Genomic DNA, 18,124 nt, shown 5'->3' with positions numbered 1-18,124 from the left:
AAATATTTCATCATCATCCTAGAGCTGCTCCATATTATGTGTTCTCCTTTTAAAATGCCATTTTTCACTCCAATTCTCAATCCATTTCCCAGTTTTCTGCAGGTGGGCTTTCCTCCTTGGAGCCACTGATCCAAACTTCTGGGCTGAACTCATTAAAGGAATCACTTGTTGGTTCCTGCCTGGGCTTCTGTGCCAGTTTATTCCTTGGACTTTGTTGGGCTAGTCTTAGGGTTTGGGCTGGGGTTGGGTTAGAGGCCAAATAAAGGACACCAAAGCCAAGAGAGCTGTCCAAAAGGGGTGCTGGTTGAACTTGGTGATCTCAGAGGCTTTTTCCAACCTTAGCTACCACTGATTCTGAGGGGTTGTAGGTTTTGGCTGCACGAGGTGTGGGTTTAAAGGTTTGGGTTTAGTGGATTTGGGGTTGGAAAAGCCCTGCAAGGTCACGGAGTCCAAGCTGTGGCCATCCTCAGCTTGTCACTGAGTGCCACCTCCAGGCATGCTTGGCCCTCAGTGCAGCAGCATTTGGTGTCTGCCTTGGGTTGTTCAGTGATGTTGAGCTCATCACCAGATGTTTTTATCCTCCTGTTTTAAAGAAACTTCTGTGACTTCCAGGTCTTCCTTGAGCCTTCAATTATGTAAAAAACCTTTTTCCATTCCTCTCCTGTCCTTCAGCCCCACCTTGAACCATACCTGGAGGTTTCTCACCAATCTGTGTGTCACTTCCAGAGCCTGCCCAGCAGCTTTTGAGGGCTTCCCTGGCTCATTTTGGGTCTGGAATGTTTTCCCCAGGCTGACCCCTCCATTCTCAGCTGGGCAGGCCTGGAGGTGCAGGGAGAGCCAATTCCTTTCTCAGATCTCCGTGAGAAGGAGAGGGAGCAGAACCATGGGCAGTTCTATTCCAGACACTGATGGCAGTTATTTCCTCTGCGAGGATTTTGCATTTTTGGAAGCTCCAGAAGGAGCAGAGTGCCCTTGCAGGGATTCCATGACTTGCTGGCTTGTGGCAGAAGTTGGTTTGAAAGGTGATTTTTCTCAGGAGGGTTTTCCTTTCCTTAGACTTGGGTTCCTCCATGCTCTTAGAAAGTCTAAACCAAGTGGAACTGACTGAGTAAAAAAGAAAAATTGTTTACAAGGCAAAAACTTTGGGCCTGATGAGTTTTCTAGTGATTGAATTTTTTATGTTTATCTTTCCATAGCTTCAGTGCTGAGATATGAAAGCAGCACTAACAGATTATGCTCTGGGCTTATGTTGTTGAGTAATTTTATTTTTTAAAATCATAACTGGCATTTATGGTGACCTTGTCTTAAAGTTACCTTTAATTTCAGCCCAGGGAGGTGGTTTAACTTCTCATAATCTATAATATGTCACATTTCAATGCTAATTTGTAATCTCATTGAATTGAAATTTTAACTCATGGGACCCTTGCTGTTGTTATTTTGGTATAACAGTGAATTCCCCACGTTAGGTGTATTTTTAAATACACTAATGCACAGTAATTATCATATTCCTCAAGCAGACCAATCCCTTCCCATGTAGTGACTTTATTTTTAACAGCAGCTCCTAAATTCACGTGTTGCATGAAATTGTGCCTTTTGAATAAATCAATCAAGCATTGTTTAGCTCTCCTGGCTGATTTTCTGCTCTGCTCTTGGTGTGCAGATCCTTGCTGAGGATGGTGGTCGCTGGAGGCAGCACTGTTGAAGATTATATCATTTACAGACAAGATCTCTGAAATCTGTTTCCTTCAGACAGCAAAGGTAACTCAAATAATCCACATTATGCATTTCTCTCAAAGTAATAAGTTTGGTTTTGACCTTCAAAATTGAACAGCAGCTGAAGTTTGGGAGTCTGACCATTCTGGCAAATTTTAACCCCTTTTTTAATAATAATTTTAATTTATTGTGAAGTAAAAAATAATAAATATCCATGGAAAGAGCTGAATTTCTTCTCCTCCTTTTAGTTACAGGAATATCTGTCCTTCCTTAGCTTCTCTTTTTTTTCCCTGCACTTAATGTTCTTTATTCTTCTTTTCTCATGAGTGTTTTGACCTGCAGATCAGTTACAATATTTTTGTGGTACTGGTGAGAAGCAGCACTCTCTTAAAATCTAAAGAGTAACTGAGGATGGGGCTTATGCTCAAAAAGACAAAAATTAGGTGAAAAAAGGGTAAAACAGGGGTAAATCTCTTGAAAATTTCTATAGAATTTCAGAAGTATGACTTCTTTACATTAAATATTGAAAGCACAAATCTGATGTTTCCTGTGCCATTTATTTTCTCTGCTTGTATTATTTATTATCAATAAATGATCCAAAGAAATGTGAGGATATTCAGGAGAGTTTTGTTTATGGATCATTTTTTCCTATTTTCAAACTAACTCTCTATAAACACCGTAGGTAATATGGGACTTTTTTTTTTTTCTATTATGGAAATAGAGCTAATTTTCTCACTCATTATCTGCTGTTAATTTAATGTGTGGCAATATCTGAAATTTAGTGCTGATTATGGCAGTAGATTTTTGGTTAGCAGTACAGCTCATCTATGAGCAAACCAATTAAGACATCATTTCAGAATATAATTGAGCTCCTAATGGGGCACTTGAATTCACTGGGAATTTACATATTTGCTTTTCTTTGCTTTAGCAGAGAGGTCCAAAATGAGGCTTCAGCTTCAGTTTTGAACTTCTGGAGGCACCAACTCGAGCTGAGGCTTTTCAAAGTGAAGCCTCAAAAATGCTCTTGAGTAAGGGCAGGGATAAATTCATGGATAAGTTCCTTAATTCTGAAATCTGAACCTTGGATGGCTCTTAGGAGGTGGGAATTTGAGGAACACAACCTCTGCTGTTCTTAGGATGCTGAGGCCCAGGTGGTGCTCTGCTGCAGCACAGTTAAAACTGATTTAAATACCAAGTTTGCTCAGTGTTTGTAATTAATTTTCTCCTTTTAGTCATATCAGGATATGCTGGGAAAGGGCTCATTTTGCAAAGCTTTATAATACAGATTTTCCTATACATATATAATATATACACATATTTAATCTCTATTTTGAAGCAGTATCAATGGAGAATTCTTGGAAGTGCTGTGTTAGCCCACACAAATTAAGTGTGTCATTTATGGAGTCTTTGAAAATGAAGGAATAAAATGAAGGCAGTTCTCTTCCCTTTTCATTTTCCCTTAGTTTGGGGATTTTTCTGACCCTCAGAAGGAAAACTTTTCCATTTAAAAGACAAGAGGGGTTATTTATGCCTTATTGAGGGGTTGATTTGTGTTGTTGTCACTCTTCCCTTCCAGGACAGACCTTTGCATGTTTCCATTTGTTCTAAAGTGGGAATCTACACCTAAAATGGGAATCTACACCTAAAATGGGAATCTACACCATTTGGAAAACCAAATGTTTTGGGGGAATAATTATCAAAGTCTCTGTTTGGGTTCTGAAAAACCCTTTTTTTCTATGTGAAAAACTAGGGCAGGGAAAGTAGTTTTCTCTGTAAAGTTCATGTTGTACTGGTTATTTCCTGAAAGTTTTAATATGTACATGTGGATAAACCTCAGGATGCTCCAGTGAACTCCAAGAAAACGTTTAGTTCCCATTCTCAGCATCCTAACTTGTATTTTGTACTCTTTTTTTCCCCCCACTAAAGTGCTCACAGCTGTGCAGGTATTGCAGCCACTGCTGCTGTTCCATTTGATCTATTTTTAAAAGCAGGGGCACTCTGGATGGAATCCACATTCCTGTGCAGTCCAATACTCCCAAACCTTCCTGACCCTGCCTCACCCACTCAGACCTCGTGCATTATCTTTAATTATATGATAACATTGCAATTTTCCTCTATAGAAACCCTTCCATTAAATAAATGGAATTTAACCAGCAATCTGCTGCCTTTAATTGTTCAATCCTTCCTTCCTCAGAAATGTTCAGGCCTTTCCCTGCAGATGGAATTCACAATTCGTGCTTTCTTGCACAAGGTTTTGGAGAATCTCACACTGGTTTGGGTTGGAAGGGACATTAAAATTCATCCAGTTCTGGGGCAGGGACACCTCCCACTGTCCCAGGCTGATCCAGCCTGGCTTGGGACACTCCAGGGATCCAGGGGCAGCCACAGAAAATCTGGGAATCCCAGCCCAGCCAGGAATTCCCAATCTCCCACCCATCCCTGCCCTCTGGCACTGGGAGCCATTCCCTGGCTCCTGTCCCTCTGTCCCTTGTCCCCAGTCCCTCTGCAGCTCTCCTGGAGCCCCTCCAGGCCCTGCCAGGGGCTCTGAGCTCTGCCTGGATCTTTCCCCTCTCCAGACATCATCCACAATTCCATGTGCTGCTCTGGTCCAGCATCAGGATTTGGGAGACACCGTGGGGAGAAGGCAGGGAGGGGTGAGAAAAGGAGATCTTTGGAACAATGATTCTGCTGCATTTTGTCTCCAGAGAGAATCTCCAGTCCTTGGAGCATCTCTGTGGCCTCCTCAGGACTCACCCCAGAGCTCCTCTGTGCCAGGGCTGCCCACCCTGCCAGCCAGGAATTCCCAGTTCCCAATCTCCCACCCATCCCTGCCCTCTGGCACTGGGAGCCATTCCCTGGCTCCTGTCCCTCTGTCCCTTGTCCCCAGTCCCTCTCCAGCTCTCCTGGAGCCCCTCCAGGCCCTGCCAGGGGTTCTGAGCTCTGCCTGGAGCCTTCCCTCCTCCAGGGGAACATTCCCAGCTCTCCCAGCCTGGCTCCAGAGGGGCTCCAGCCCTGCAGCAGCTCCAGGTTTTCCTTGTTCTGGGGGCAAACCCAGCAATAATGGCAGGGAAGGGGAGGACGAGCGGGGTTTGAATCCGTCCATCTTTTACAACATGGCCAGTTCCAGGTGGGACTGGCAGGAGCTGGTGCTGTGCCCTGGGTGTCAGACACACCAGTGCCCTGAGCCATCCCAGCTCCCTGAGAGCTGCAGGATTCCATCCCCTGCAGCTGTGGCTCCAGAGCCTTGGCCGTGCTCCCCCTGCTCTGGGCTCCCACCCTGTCCTCCCCAAGCTTTGGGCTTGGCTTATCCTAAGTCAGCCTCGGCTCCCAGCACTTCTCTCCTCAGCCTGTTTTTCCTGAATTGTCATTAAAAGCTGGAGCCCACTTCCCTTTTCTGAAGGCCTGATGTTTTTCTGAGAACAATCAATTTTCTGTCTCTCTCTCTCTTCTTTCCATATGAAAGGCTTGGAGGTTTGTGAAATCCCAAGGTGCTCTCTCTAAAGCGAGGTATAAACGAGTTCTACCTTCTTAAATTTAATAAAAGGAGACCTACTTCATTTGAATTTTTTTTCCTACAGAAATTATTTTAAGGATTTGGGTTAAAATAAAAGACATTTTGCTAATGTTGCTCTTTAATATCACGATTTTTAGGAGCATTTTGGAGCCAAATTTTCAAAGTGCATTTGAAATGTAATAGATTTGATAAGTTGTTCTCTGCCTGAGCAGAAATTTTGTGCCACTTCTGCCAAGTTTTTGCAAGAAGTTTGTTTTCCATGATCCCCATTTCTCTTCCAGCTGCTCCTTCTGAAACTGAATTATGGGCTGGCATTTTGAATTTTTCCTTACACAGATATTGTAAATAAAACCAACTACAAAGGCTTTTCATTTTGAAAAATTGGAGCAGCAGGCACCCTGAACAAAAGGAAATGTTCCCAACACTTCTTTTATTGTAACCAAATTAATCAAGCTCAGAGATTTGGTTGTAATTTCCAAGTTAAATGTTTAAGTAATGCAAAAGTTTTTAGTCCTGTAGTGCATCTCTCTTTAAAATTCATAACAGAATAGCAAAATTGTTATAGTTAATTTTTTTTAACAGTTAATTTTTCTTAGCAAAGCTAAAGATTGGCTTCCTATGACTTCAGGAACCTGGATACCTCCAGAAAGTTTTGAGGTTCTTGGGATATCTCCAGAAAAGGTTGAGGATTTGGATTATTTCAGTCTGTGGTGGTAGAAAATGTTACATATCTCCATCCTTAGGTTTTCCTGAAATTGTTTTAATAATTCTTTCTGGGAAGAAAAAAAAAAAAAAAAGGAAGCTCAGATGCAGCAAATTTAAAATGTAGCTGTTAATGAAAACCTAAAAAAAGTTTCCCTTTTTTACATGAAGGTGGCCTGAAAGGTTGTGAAGGGATTCTTTTTTCATTTGGTGTTTCACTTTTGTTTTCTTTTCCCCTCCCTGTCAGTTCCCATCCTTGGATCAATTCATGATCATGGTGAAAAATGTGTGGAAGTGCTTTAGGAAGGCATCATCAGTTTTGAGATTCTCAACTGGCCTTTCCCTAGAAGGATCCCAGTGCAGGGAAATGCTTGAAAATTAAAACCAGGGATGCTTATAAAGTCAAACACAGCAAGTTTCTGAAGAAAGGAGCTTCTCTTCCTCTCCAAACCTGTGGTGATCCTCCAGAGCTGAATACAAAAAGGGTTATTATTATTTTTTTACCACATTCCTGAAAAATATTCCTGTCAGGTGCAGATTCTCACCAAGGTGGGGCAGTAATTGCCACAGTTGGCTTTGGCTCAGCCTCCCAAAGTAAGTCTGGATCACTTCAAAGGATTCATCACATTTCTTGGAGGTTTCATCAGAGAATCAAGGAAGCATTTGGGTTGGAAAAGGCCTTTGAGGTGCCAGAGTCCAACCATTAACCCAGCCCAAGTCCACCCTCACTTTATTGGTGCCATTCTGAGAGTGGGGGCGAAGCAGCTGAATTTAGGGAAAGGGAAGATGAACTCAAGTTTCTGTTGAAAAACTCATCAAAAATTAAAGTATCTCCTCTTCTTTGATCAGTCCTTAATCCAGGAACTAAAGCTCAGGACACAGATCCCAGTGAATTTTCCATGGCAGCAGGAATCTATTTGAGGTGCTTGCTGTTTAGATGTTAGAAAACAAAATGCTCTTGTTTCTGTACCACATAAATGGGAGTTCACTGGTGAATCTCTGTGGGGTTTGACAATAAATGGTTCATCAGGAAGCCCCTTCAATAAAAGGCAACAAAGGAAAATCATCAATATTATAGGTATTATAATGTATATTTAACCTCCCCAAGATAATTTCAACACCATTTTTTTATGCTGCTAATTCTTATTTGGACCTTTTATACCTTTGCCAGTGCAGACATTTATGCTGGTTCAGACCTATATATATATTTATTATTTTTTTTTCCCCTTAAGTTTTCTTTTTATCTGCAGCACAACTTTAACATTTGAGTGGCAGCAAGTGACATTTGCAGAGGACAGATCCTGCAGGCAAATGAGCAGGTGACAGGAGGCACAATGGCACTCAGGAATAGTCTGACACGTGGGTGTTCCGACTGGAGGATCCTCTTTGTGTTCAATGAAGTTCTCATGGAGCAGCTTGCAGTTGATATTGTATTCTCAGAGGATGGAATTCAATGTATCCCCAGCACACACAGCCTTCAGCTGGGGTTCTTTACACCATCCTGCCTGATAATAGCACTTCAAGAGCAGAGGGCTGAGTAAACTGCCTCTGAGTGCTGTACCAGAATGATGTGCACATGCCTTCAGCAGGGTAATATTTATTGCTCAGTTGATTGTGATCCTTGGAAAACAGTGCTTGGGAACTGGTGATGGGAGAGAAAGAGCTTTGTTCCTGTAAAGGGCACTTCAAAACTCACTGGAAACCACAAAACTTTTATCTTCCAGGGGAGCAAGTTAGCAAATCCCTGATTCAGGTGATTAAAAACTCCTAATCAGGCTACTTAAAACCAGTAAAGCCATATTATCAATATTTGGCTGATTTTTCCATGTCAGGAAGTCCTGTGGGTAGCTCTGTTCTGCAGCCCTCCAATCCTGTAAAATCCAGCTCTTTTACAAAGTCTCCTCTTGGAAAGGATTGGGAGGGTTTAAAGGTGAGCCAGGCACCTTCCTGAGCACGAGGGTATAAAATCTGAGGGTTCCCACCAAATGTTTTTCCATAATTCAGTTGGTTTTTCTCTTTCTTAGTACTTAAAAGGTTTTTTTCTAGTGCCTTTTCAGTGGAAATTATGATTATGAACTGGTCCATATATAAAACTGATTTTTCTGATTTGTCTTAAATTGCATTTCCTTGATGATCTAAAATCTAAAATACATTTCAAGTTTTTAAAAATAGACCAGAGAAGGGGACAAGTCCCTGCTTTGACACAGATGTTTCTGCAGGAGGGCCAATGCCCTCAGATTATCATGATGGTCCCATCTAAACATATTTAAAATACAAAATTACACATTCTCCATGAATAGTTTTGATTTGGGCTGCAGGAATGTGGAGCTAAAATTCCACTTAAAGATGGTTTATAATTATGAAGGACCAGCCTGGCTGCAGCTGCAGGGACAGGGATAAGGACAGGCTGATGAGCCCAGAGCAGGAGATGGGAATCACAAACCTGATCCCTGGAAAAACAGACTCTGGGAGCCCAGGATTGATGCCCAGAGTTACAGTGATGCCTTGTGCAGGCTGCCCTGGAGCAGGGGCTGGGCAGAGTCCCAGAATAAAGCAGGGATTTATCCAAAGGATCTCCTCCATGGACCCACCTGGGGCAGCACCAGAGCCCAGCCAGGGCTGCACCCAAGATGAACCAAAATGGCCCCAAAATGCCCGGCCGGGCACGGGGTCTCTCCCTGGGATCAGCTCTGCTCCATTTGCACCTTGCAGTTCATTGTCCCATCCCAGCTTCAGCCCCTGCAGTCCCACCCTGCTTGTTTTTCTCTCTCCAGCCCACGGGGTTTGTGCTCCTGGCCTGAGATTTGGCTCATTTGTCCTTGGTGCCCAGCTGGAGCAGGAATTGTTTTGTCTCCCTGCTCTGTGCAGAGCTCAGCATCCCTTACACATGATCCCTTTTACACTAAAGCAGCACAGAGTCTGAAAAATAGAAAAGTTAAAACCTGAGGCATCAATATTCAAGTACCTTTGTGAAGAGGGGAGTGTGGCTCATCCATGAGAAAATCCTTCAAGCCAGGAATACTTTCTGGGAAACCTTTCCTGGACTGAAGATGGGAACGAGGGCATGGCTGGCGTGGTTGTGTCTGGCATCTCTGCATCTGCTCCCTGCAGGGTTTGATTTCCTGCCCCAGACAGGTTCTTTTGCTTTTCTAGGCATCCAAGGGAGAGTAAGGAAGGGCTCTGGGGTGACTTTCCAGTTCCTAAAAGGGCTCCAGAGAGCTGGAGAGGGACTGGGGACAAGGCATGGAGGGACAGGACACAGGAAATGGCTCCCAGTGCCAGAGGGCAGGGATGGATGGGAGATTGGGAACTGGGAATTCCTGGCTGGCAGGGTGGGCAGGCCCTGGCACAGGTGCCCAGAGCAGCTGTGGCTGCCCCTGGATCCCTGGCAGTGCCCCAGGCCAGGCTGGACAGGGCTGGGATCACCTTGGGACAGTGGAAGGTGTCCCTGCCATGGCAGGGGGTGGCACTGGATGATCTTCCAAGCCCATCCCCTGTGGGACTCTGTGGATTTCAGCAGCCAGCCCAGTGGCTGTTCCCTGCCTTCCAGCTCCCAGGCTATCACCTTTCACAGGCCCTGCTCACAGCTCCCTGATCTTGTTTCACAGCCTGGGACTGACTGTGAGTTCAGCACAGCCCCCAGAAAGCTGCTTCCATATTAATTACTCATAATAGCAACAAAATGCACTTTATATAAAATTCCTCCTCCTCTGCCTTTCATCTGGATGATCTTAGAAATCTTTTCTAACTTTAACTATTCTGTGATCTGGACTGAGTTATTTTCTGTGTTTTATACATAGTAAATCCTGCCTAACTGTATTTTTGCTTCTTGTTGTTGCAGTCCATTATTCCTTCTGCCCCTCTCCTCTCCTCTCCTCTCCTCTCCTCTCCTCTCCTCTCCTCTCCTCTCCTCTCCTCTCCTCTCCTCTCCTCTCCTCTCCTCTCCTCTCCTCTCCTCTCCTCTCCTCTCCTCTCCTCTCCTCTCCTCTCCTCTCCTCTCCTCTCCTCTCCTCTCCTCTCCTCTCCTCTCCTCTCCTCTCCTCTCCTCTCCTCTCCTCTCCTCTCCTCTCCTCTCCTCTCCTCTCCTCTCCTCTCCTCTCCTCTCCTCTCCTCTCCTCTCCTCTCCTCTCCTCTCCTCTCCTCTCCTCTCCTCTCCTCTCCTCTCCTCTCCTCTCCTCTCCTCTCCTCTCCTCTCCTCTCCTCTCCTCTCCTCTCCTCTCCTCTCCTCTCCTCTCCTCTCCTCTCCTCTCCTCTCCTCTCCTCTCCTCTCCTCTCCTCTCCTCTCCTCTCCTCTCCTCTCCTCTCCTCTCCTCTCCTCTCCTCTCCTCTCCTCTCCTCTCCTCTCCTCTCCTCTCCTCTCCTCTCCTCTCCTCTCCTCTCCTCTCCTCTCCTCTCCTCTCCTCTCCTCTCCTCTCCTCTCCTCTCCTCTCCTCTCCTCTCCTCTCCTCTCCTCTCCTCTCCTCTCCTCTCCTCTCCTCCTTGCAGAAAGGAAAAATGAATCCAGTTGGGAAAAGTTTGTGCAAGGCATTGTGGAACTGCTCTCCCAAGCAGGGAGCTGAGGAGCACAGCCCAGAGTCCTCCTGCTCTGGCTCTGTGGCACAAATTTGATTTATGAAGTGCTGTGTTTGTAGCTGCACTCCTGATGTGCCTTGGTTTTTATCCCCTAAATTACTGATAGACACCATGTGGCAAGTTTTAAACAGAGGTTTTTTCAGAGGCTGAAACATTTGTTAAGGTAAGGCTTGTGCTGTCCCAAAGAAATAGTTACACACCAAATTGTGAGGGACATCAAGTGGCATTGCTGTGGATTCAGAGCCTGCACTGCAGTGACAGAATTCCAGCACAGTCTGTCCTCTCCCACTGGGGAGAAATCCTGGAGGAAGAGCTAAAGCCATAAGTGATTTTTGGGTTCAGGTCAGGGGGATTACATTGCTGCCTGCAAGGAAAGAAGGGTCTGGCTTCCCCCTGTGTGATCAATCCCTAAATCCAGAAGGATGTAAGAAGCTGAAAGCAGTTTAGCCCCTCAGCCTGGGGAGTGAACTTGAAAAGTGGGATGAAGGGAAGGGGGGCAAGGAGAGCTTGCAGGGATTAGAAACTCTTCCTTCTTGTTGGAATAGCAGGGCTGTGCTCCTTGGAGTAAATTCTAGCTTAGATTCCAGTTCATGGATTACCTACAATAATGGCAGATATTCTCGCTGTAGTTCCAAAAAGCTTCATTGATTTTTTTTTAGTTTTTTAGAGTGTTACTCTTGAAGAGTGGCAAATTTTAAAAACAATTTTCAAAAGGGAAGAAAAAAGCCCCAAACCACAACATACAAAAGATCTGCTGGACTGACACAATGGCAAATTATTTGTTTAGGTGGAAATAGGAATTTACAAAATACAAATCTAGGATTAAACTGTGTGTTCTAGCAGTGAACTAAATGTGATTTAGTTATGGAATAAAAGGTGATTTTAAAGCAGACAGATTGAGGATTGTCCAGCTGGAATTGCTGAATCCTGGACTCCTGATTCTTGATGGCAGAGCTGAAAAAGCATTTCAGTTATGTGCCCAAATCACAGAATCACAAACACAGCTCTGTAATGACTGAATTTCACTGTTCCATTCGTGAATTTCACAGTTCCATTCCTGAATTTCAGTATCCTATTCCTGAATTTCAGTGCTCCATTCCTGAATTTCAGTGTCCTATTCCTGAATTTCAGTGCTCCATTCCTGAATTTCAGTGTCCTCTTCCTGAATTTCAGTGTCCTATTCCTGAATTTCAGTGTCCTATTCCTGAATTTCAGTGTCCTGTTCCTGAATGTCAGTGTTCCATTCCTGGATTTCAGTGTTCCATCCCTGAATTTCATTGCTCCATTCCTAAATTTCAGTGCTCCATTCCTGAATTTCACTGTTCCATTCCTGAATTTCAGTGCTTCATTCCTGAATATCAGTGTTCTATTCCTGAGTTTCAGTATTCCATTGGTGAATTTCAGTGTTCTATTCCTGAATATGAGTGTTCTGTTCCTGAATATCAGTGTCCTATCCTGAATTTCATTGCTCCATTCCTAAATTTCATTGCTCCATTCCTAAATTTCAGTGTTCCATCCCTGAATTTCATTGCTCCATTCCTAAATTTCATTGCTCCATTCCTAAATTTCATTGCTCCATTCCTAAATTTCATTGTTCCATTCCTGAATATCAGTGTTCCATTCCTGAATTTCAGTGTTCTGTTCCTGAATTTCAGTGCTCCATTCCTGAATGTCAATGTTCCATTCCTGCATTCTCATCCCAATACCTGACCCTTCTTCTGCTTTTCAGACATTTGGTAACTCTGCATCAGGTTTTGCAAGATGAGCTCTAGGACACAGATTCCAAACCAGTTACATTTCTTCTTGCCTGCCCTTGAACTCATCTAGAAACACTATCAATGCTGAAGCCATCCCTGTTGTTCATTTCCATGATTCTATAGCTCCAAAAAAGGTAAAAAATAAAGATTTTGGAGAAGTATTGAAGGTGTTTCTGATGAGGTTTTCTTGTGAAGGTCTAGAGAAAATAAGAATGAATTCTTCTATCAGTGGATCTTGATGTAATATCTGCAATTTGATGATTTAAGTTTAATAAATTACTAAATTCAGGGTTTGGCCGACAAAAGTCAGTGGTGGGACAACCTGTGGCACATCTGGATTTGTCCAAATGGATCTGGAGTTTGTCCTGGTCCACAGCAGCTCAAGGGCTGACAGTAGAAGAAAACAGAATATTTCTGAAAGCTCAGAATGCTGAGTTGATGCTTTCAAGACTAGAAAGTAAATAATACAATAACCCCAAAACCTGAGCTGTGCTTCTAAAGAAAATGCACTAAAACAGCTGAACACCTCTGACACCTTCAAGGCACCCTTTGAACGTTAGAAAAACTTGGATTTTATCTCTTTTTCACTCAAAGGCATGGTTTGGTTCAGATGCAGAGGTTGGTGACCTCCAGGGCCTGGATGTTTTTTTCTTTTGACATTTCCTAACACCTAATAAAGAGTGGGAGGGCTGGCTGCCTGATGAGGGTGATTGAATTTTTGAGCAGCTTTCAGTAGGTGTCACATGTGGTACCTCTGGGGGGATTCTGGCAGGGGTACAGGACTGAAGGCCTTTGGCTTTGCTGCTGTTGTTTCACCAGAAGCAGTCCAAAAACAGCTTCAGGGGTTTGGGAGGGGGGAGCAGAGCTTTCCTCATGTCCCTGAATCCCTTGGGGTCACCCTGAGCTGTGCTGCTGCCTGCTGGCTCCCCAGGAGGTTTCCCTTCCCTGGGAAGTTCTGTCTGGGTGTTTGGGAGGGGGTGGGCAGGGAATCCCAAAGCTCCCCATCCCAGATTGCCGTGGCATCATGGAATGGCTTGGGGTGGAAGGGACATGGAATCATCCCAATCCATGGCAGGGACACCTCCCACTGCCCCAGGCTGCTCCAGCCCCATCCAGCCTGGCCTTGGGCACTGCCAGGATCCAGGGGCAGCCCCAGCTGCTGTGGCAATCCCAGCCCAACCCCTGCCCACCCTCCCAGGGAAGATGCCAAGGTGATTTTCCAGGAGGAGTCATCCTTGAGGGAACCACTGGGAAAACTCATTCAGTGGTTAAAAACACCAGGATTTGCAGTGTGCCAGAAAACACTTCCAGAAAGAACTTTAGTAGCTGGTAACTTCACAATTCACATTCCAGAAAGTTCTCTGGCATCGCTGGGAATGCACCTGAGCAGCAATATGACTTTTTGCCTAAAAAATAGAAGAATGTGTTAAATTGTGTTGATGTAACAGCAAAAGCTACCAAAAATAAATGGGATGCTTGTTCCTTTTTGTCCCTTCCAAAGGACAAAAACTAAGCCTAGAGTTAAGTTATATCCCTGGCACTTTATTAAATTTAAAAAGAGGAAATAAGTCACATTGGCCCTGTTAGATTGTCCATGGTTTGAGAAAGAAAAAATCACTTTTTAATGGAAAGAGGATGAGCCTTGCTTTGAGTGCTGGAAGCCCAACAGTTAAAAATACAAGAAATCTTTTACTATTGCAAATCCTGCTCAGTTAAAGGGAACGTGGCAATTCTGAATCCTCTGTCCCAGGAAATCAACGCTGGTTTGAAATGTGTACAAACTGAAAGCAGTCTATGCCAGAACTCCTTGTGCTAGTGCCAGCTAAAAGCAAGAAAGAAAGGGGAAAAAAAAAATCAAATTGATGGGTTTCAAAGCTGATAATTGTGCTTGAGTGCTGTGGCTGTAAATCACTGAGTGGCTTTTCCTTGGATACAGCAGTCACTGCATGTAAATGTACACATGTTGCCTTTGCAACAGTACAAAATACCTGAAATCCTCAACTGCAGCCATTAAAATACAACCTGATGCAACATTTCACCATTTGCCTTAACCTGAGATGATTCCATGAATGACAAATACCATAATGTGAGGGAAATCAAAATTCATGCACAACATGATGGCAGAATGTGTGACCTCAACTTCAGAGCAGCACAACGTGTTAAATTCTCTTGCTGGAGTTCCAAAAAGCTTCATGGATTAAGTTTTTTAGAGTGTTACTCTTGAAGAGTGGGAAATTTTAAAACCAATTTTCAATTCTGTGCGAAGAGACTTTTCAGTTTGGCTCAGCTTCTCCAGAATCTTCTCTCAAGTCCTTGCCCGTGTGTGCAATCATTTTGGGCAGGGAAAATCCTTACTCTGCAGGTGTGTTGGATCTGTTCCTCAGGATGACTCCACACCCCTGGTTACATCCATGGCCCTTCCCAAATCATCTCCTGTTGCTGATCTCACAAAAATTTGAAAGTAAATGTTTAAAACAAGATTCTGTTCCTCTTTATTGGTTTTATGTCTTCTGTATTCAGAAAGAGCAGCTGGAAAATGAGCTACAAAAGTGGATTTTTATCAAACTTACTGGCAGAATTTGTCCAGAGGTGCAGAAATTGTGCAGAATTGTACAGAAATTCATGGAATCCCAGGATGGTTTGGGTTGGGAGAACCTTAAAGCTCATCCCAATCCATCCCAATTCTGGCAGGGACACCTTTCACTGTCCCAGGTTGCTCCAAGCCCCTTCCAGCCTGGCCTTTGGGCACTGCCAGGGATCCAGGGAACCCTCACACCACTAATGTTGATTCTTTTGTTTCTTTTTTGTTAAGGTTGGGATTAAATGGTGAGAGGATATTTTTTGTTTGGACTCAGGTGTTTATTAGTTCTTATTTATATCATTGTCTCACAGAGGGAGAGTTCTACAGCACTTCACTCTAACAAGGTGGAGCTGTATCTCTCTCTCTAGAAGGACTTTTAAGGATAAACTGTTTCGTTAAAAAATGACACCTGAATTTTTTTACTTTTAACTCCATAGCTAACTATTCATGTCTTGTAATGTGGACTTTTTTATCCAATGACACAAAACCACCTAAATCTAGAAAGAACCCTCCATCTAGCCCTATATCCATTCCCTCTAAACCCTCCATCTAGCCCTATATCCATTCCTGTATTTTAAACTCTGAGTTTCCCTCCCTGTGATATCACACACTTCTATCCAAACTCCACACCCACAATCCCAGTTCCATCATTCCATTCTGGAAGCTTCTCCAGTGCCTCAGGTCAGTGCAGTGTTCTCCTGGGGGTCAGTGCCTGCCAGCACAGAAAGTCTGAAATTCCCAGCAGGAGCCAGGGCTCCAGCACAGGGGCAGCCACAGCTGCTCTGGGCACCCTGTGCCAGCTTTGAGACTGGTTTTACAAAGCCCATTCAGGGTGTGGTTGCAGCAAATTTAGAGCTTGTTGTGGGTTTGGGGTTTGCACCAAGACAATTAATTCAATTAATAAAGCAGAAGGGATGTTTGTGCTGTCCCATTAATTGTGCCACAAAGTGAGGTGGTTCCATCGAGTGGGGAGAGCCACTGATGTGAATTATTTTGTTAAATAGGTGCAATAATAGCCCTGGATGATAATTTGGGGAATGTGGGAGTACAGTGTTATTTCAGGTGAATTCATATTTTCTGTATTTAATGTTTCTTTGGACAAACAAACCAAAACTCTGTTAGGGAAAAACCTTGGTTTAAGCTGCTCATTTTTTTCTGCTGCCTAAAATACTTGAAGGTGCTGAGGAACAAACTTTTGTACCCTCCTGTGTTCACCATCATGTGCTCAGTTGGGCTGACCTGCAGCCCTAAAAGCCACATTATTTGGTGTGTCCAAGACATTTTCATGTGTGTTTTAGGATAAATTCTTACCCTGAGTAAGTTTACACCACTTTGTAGTGAAGCCCTAGTGTGCAAAAATGAGCATCTGCCTGCACCAGCAGATTCTTAATTCTGGTGTTTTAGCAGAGAACATGGTTATAGTTCAGAAAATAAATCATTCAGGAGCTTGTATCTGCCTTGTGTTGACTCTTTGTAACCTTACTTGAGTTTTACTAATTCAGTCCTTCTACTTAGTACCAGTTCACTTTTACCTGCAAGGACCTGGGCACTGTTATTTGAAGCTGCTAATGGAAAATATCCAAATAACAATAACTAATAATAATAATAATAATCATCATCATCATCATCATTAAAATTATTTATCTATAATATTATCTCTCTTATATTTTATATTATATATTTTCTATTATATATTATGAGGCTGCTAAAAGCCTTGGATGATGCCACGGAGCAGGAAACTCAACTGATATAAAATCTGATCACTAATAATGTTAAAAGGGCCCCAACAGGTGCACAGATCTCACTTCATGGAAAATTAAAGATGCTCTTTCTGGTTTTCAGGCTATCTTGATATTAGGGAGAAATGCTGAATTATCAAGGAATAATTCTTGTTGTCCAAACGAAATGTTTCCATCTGTTCTCTGCAACTGAGCAGGAGCTAAAATGGGCATTTTCTGTGCTCTGGTGCCATTTACAGAATGGCTTCATTTGGTCTTTATGCAAAAAACCACATCTTGCTGGCATTCCCTTAGACTTTGGTTGCTCAGATGAAGTTCCTGCTCCTCACACTTGCTGATCACATTCATCCAAAGAGGGGGCAAAAATAGAATTCCAGTTTGAGGTTATTTTAGGTCCCATTTTGTTTAGGTTTGGTGGCCACTTTTGCACATTCACACATTCCAACAAAGCAGAATGAAATTTTCTCCCCTGGCACAGCACTTCCATCCCTTGAAAGGTGCTTTTAAAATCCCACCAAGTTCTTTGTCTGTGGAATTACTTTCAGCCTTGAATTTTTGAAAGTGATAGGACCATTCAGATCCTTTAAATTGGGCTTGGTTTGGATCTGCTCCAAAAACAGAGCCCAAAAATACTGAAACACAGGAGGGGCTGATTGGAGGAGGAGCAGCTCACAGGAGTCATAAGGTAAGGGAGAAGTTTCAGGGTGAAGCCATGTCCAGATGTTGTATTTCTGGTGTGGGAGACAGATCCCAATGCTTGGGTGACATTCCCAGTGTTCCTGCCTCATAAGGTCCTGGCAGATCACATTTAACCTAAAGGCGTTGAAAAAACTTCCAAAATTAGGTAATAAAACTAAAATTATGTGTATGTCATTTAAATAGAAATATGTAATATCACATAGTAGAAAACTTTACATTTAAAGTTTCAAAATGTAGTCATATATGTCTAAAACAAAATAAAAGGTTTTAAACAAAAATGAATCCTTCTTCTTCACCTTCTTCTTCATAGGTTTAAATAGTATTATATAATTAAATTAAGAAGTCCACATTACCAACCACAAATTATTAAGTTAAAAATAAAAATAATTTAAGTATAATTTCTTAATTAAACAATTTATCCTTAAAAAACCTTATTAAAAAAGTACAACTCCATTTTTTAGTTTGTTAACATAAAATACTATAGAACTATAAAACTATAATATAAATAAAAACTAATAAACGTCTAAATCCAAATGAAAGATACAATCTCACACATTTAATCCCAACCCTAACAAAAAAAAAAAAAAAAAAAAAAAAAAAAAAAAAAAAAAAAACAAACCACCAAACTAAGCATCAATTCTGGAGGAATTTCAAGTTTTTCTCTCTGTCTCAGACTCTCCTTGAGAAATGGAGTCTCTCATCTGGAAGCTCCCCTTAACCCCTTCCTGCCAGACCTTTGAATTAGGGGAGTTTGCAGGTACAGGAAAGGAAACAAAAGCTCCAGGGGTCAGAAACTTCATTTCTCATTACACCTGAAGCCAGAAAGTGTAAAAAACAGGCTGAGAAT

General features: G+C 42.9%; 1 protein-coding gene across 3 annotated transcripts in view; it reads left to right on the top strand.

Moving 5' to 3' along the window:
* Positions 1 to 18,124, top strand: part of MBD5 (methyl-CpG binding domain protein 5) — a 121,690-nt gene that overhangs the window by 42,408 nt on the left and 61,158 nt on the right. For all 3 annotated transcript variants that reach the window (XM_084209479.1, XM_084209477.1, XM_084209478.1), the window contains exon 2: positions 1,661 to 1,758. The gene's annotated coding sequence lies outside the window, so the exon portion shown is untranslated. The remainder of the gene's footprint in view (positions 1 to 1,660; positions 1,759 to 18,124) is intronic.

Source organism: Fringilla coelebs (assembly GCF_963513975.1).
Source record: "Fringilla coelebs genome assembly, chromosome: 7".
Classification (NCBI taxonomy): Eukaryota; Metazoa; Chordata; class Aves; order Passeriformes; family Fringillidae; genus Fringilla; species Fringilla coelebs.
This window is presented reverse-complemented; position numbering and strand designations above follow the sequence as displayed.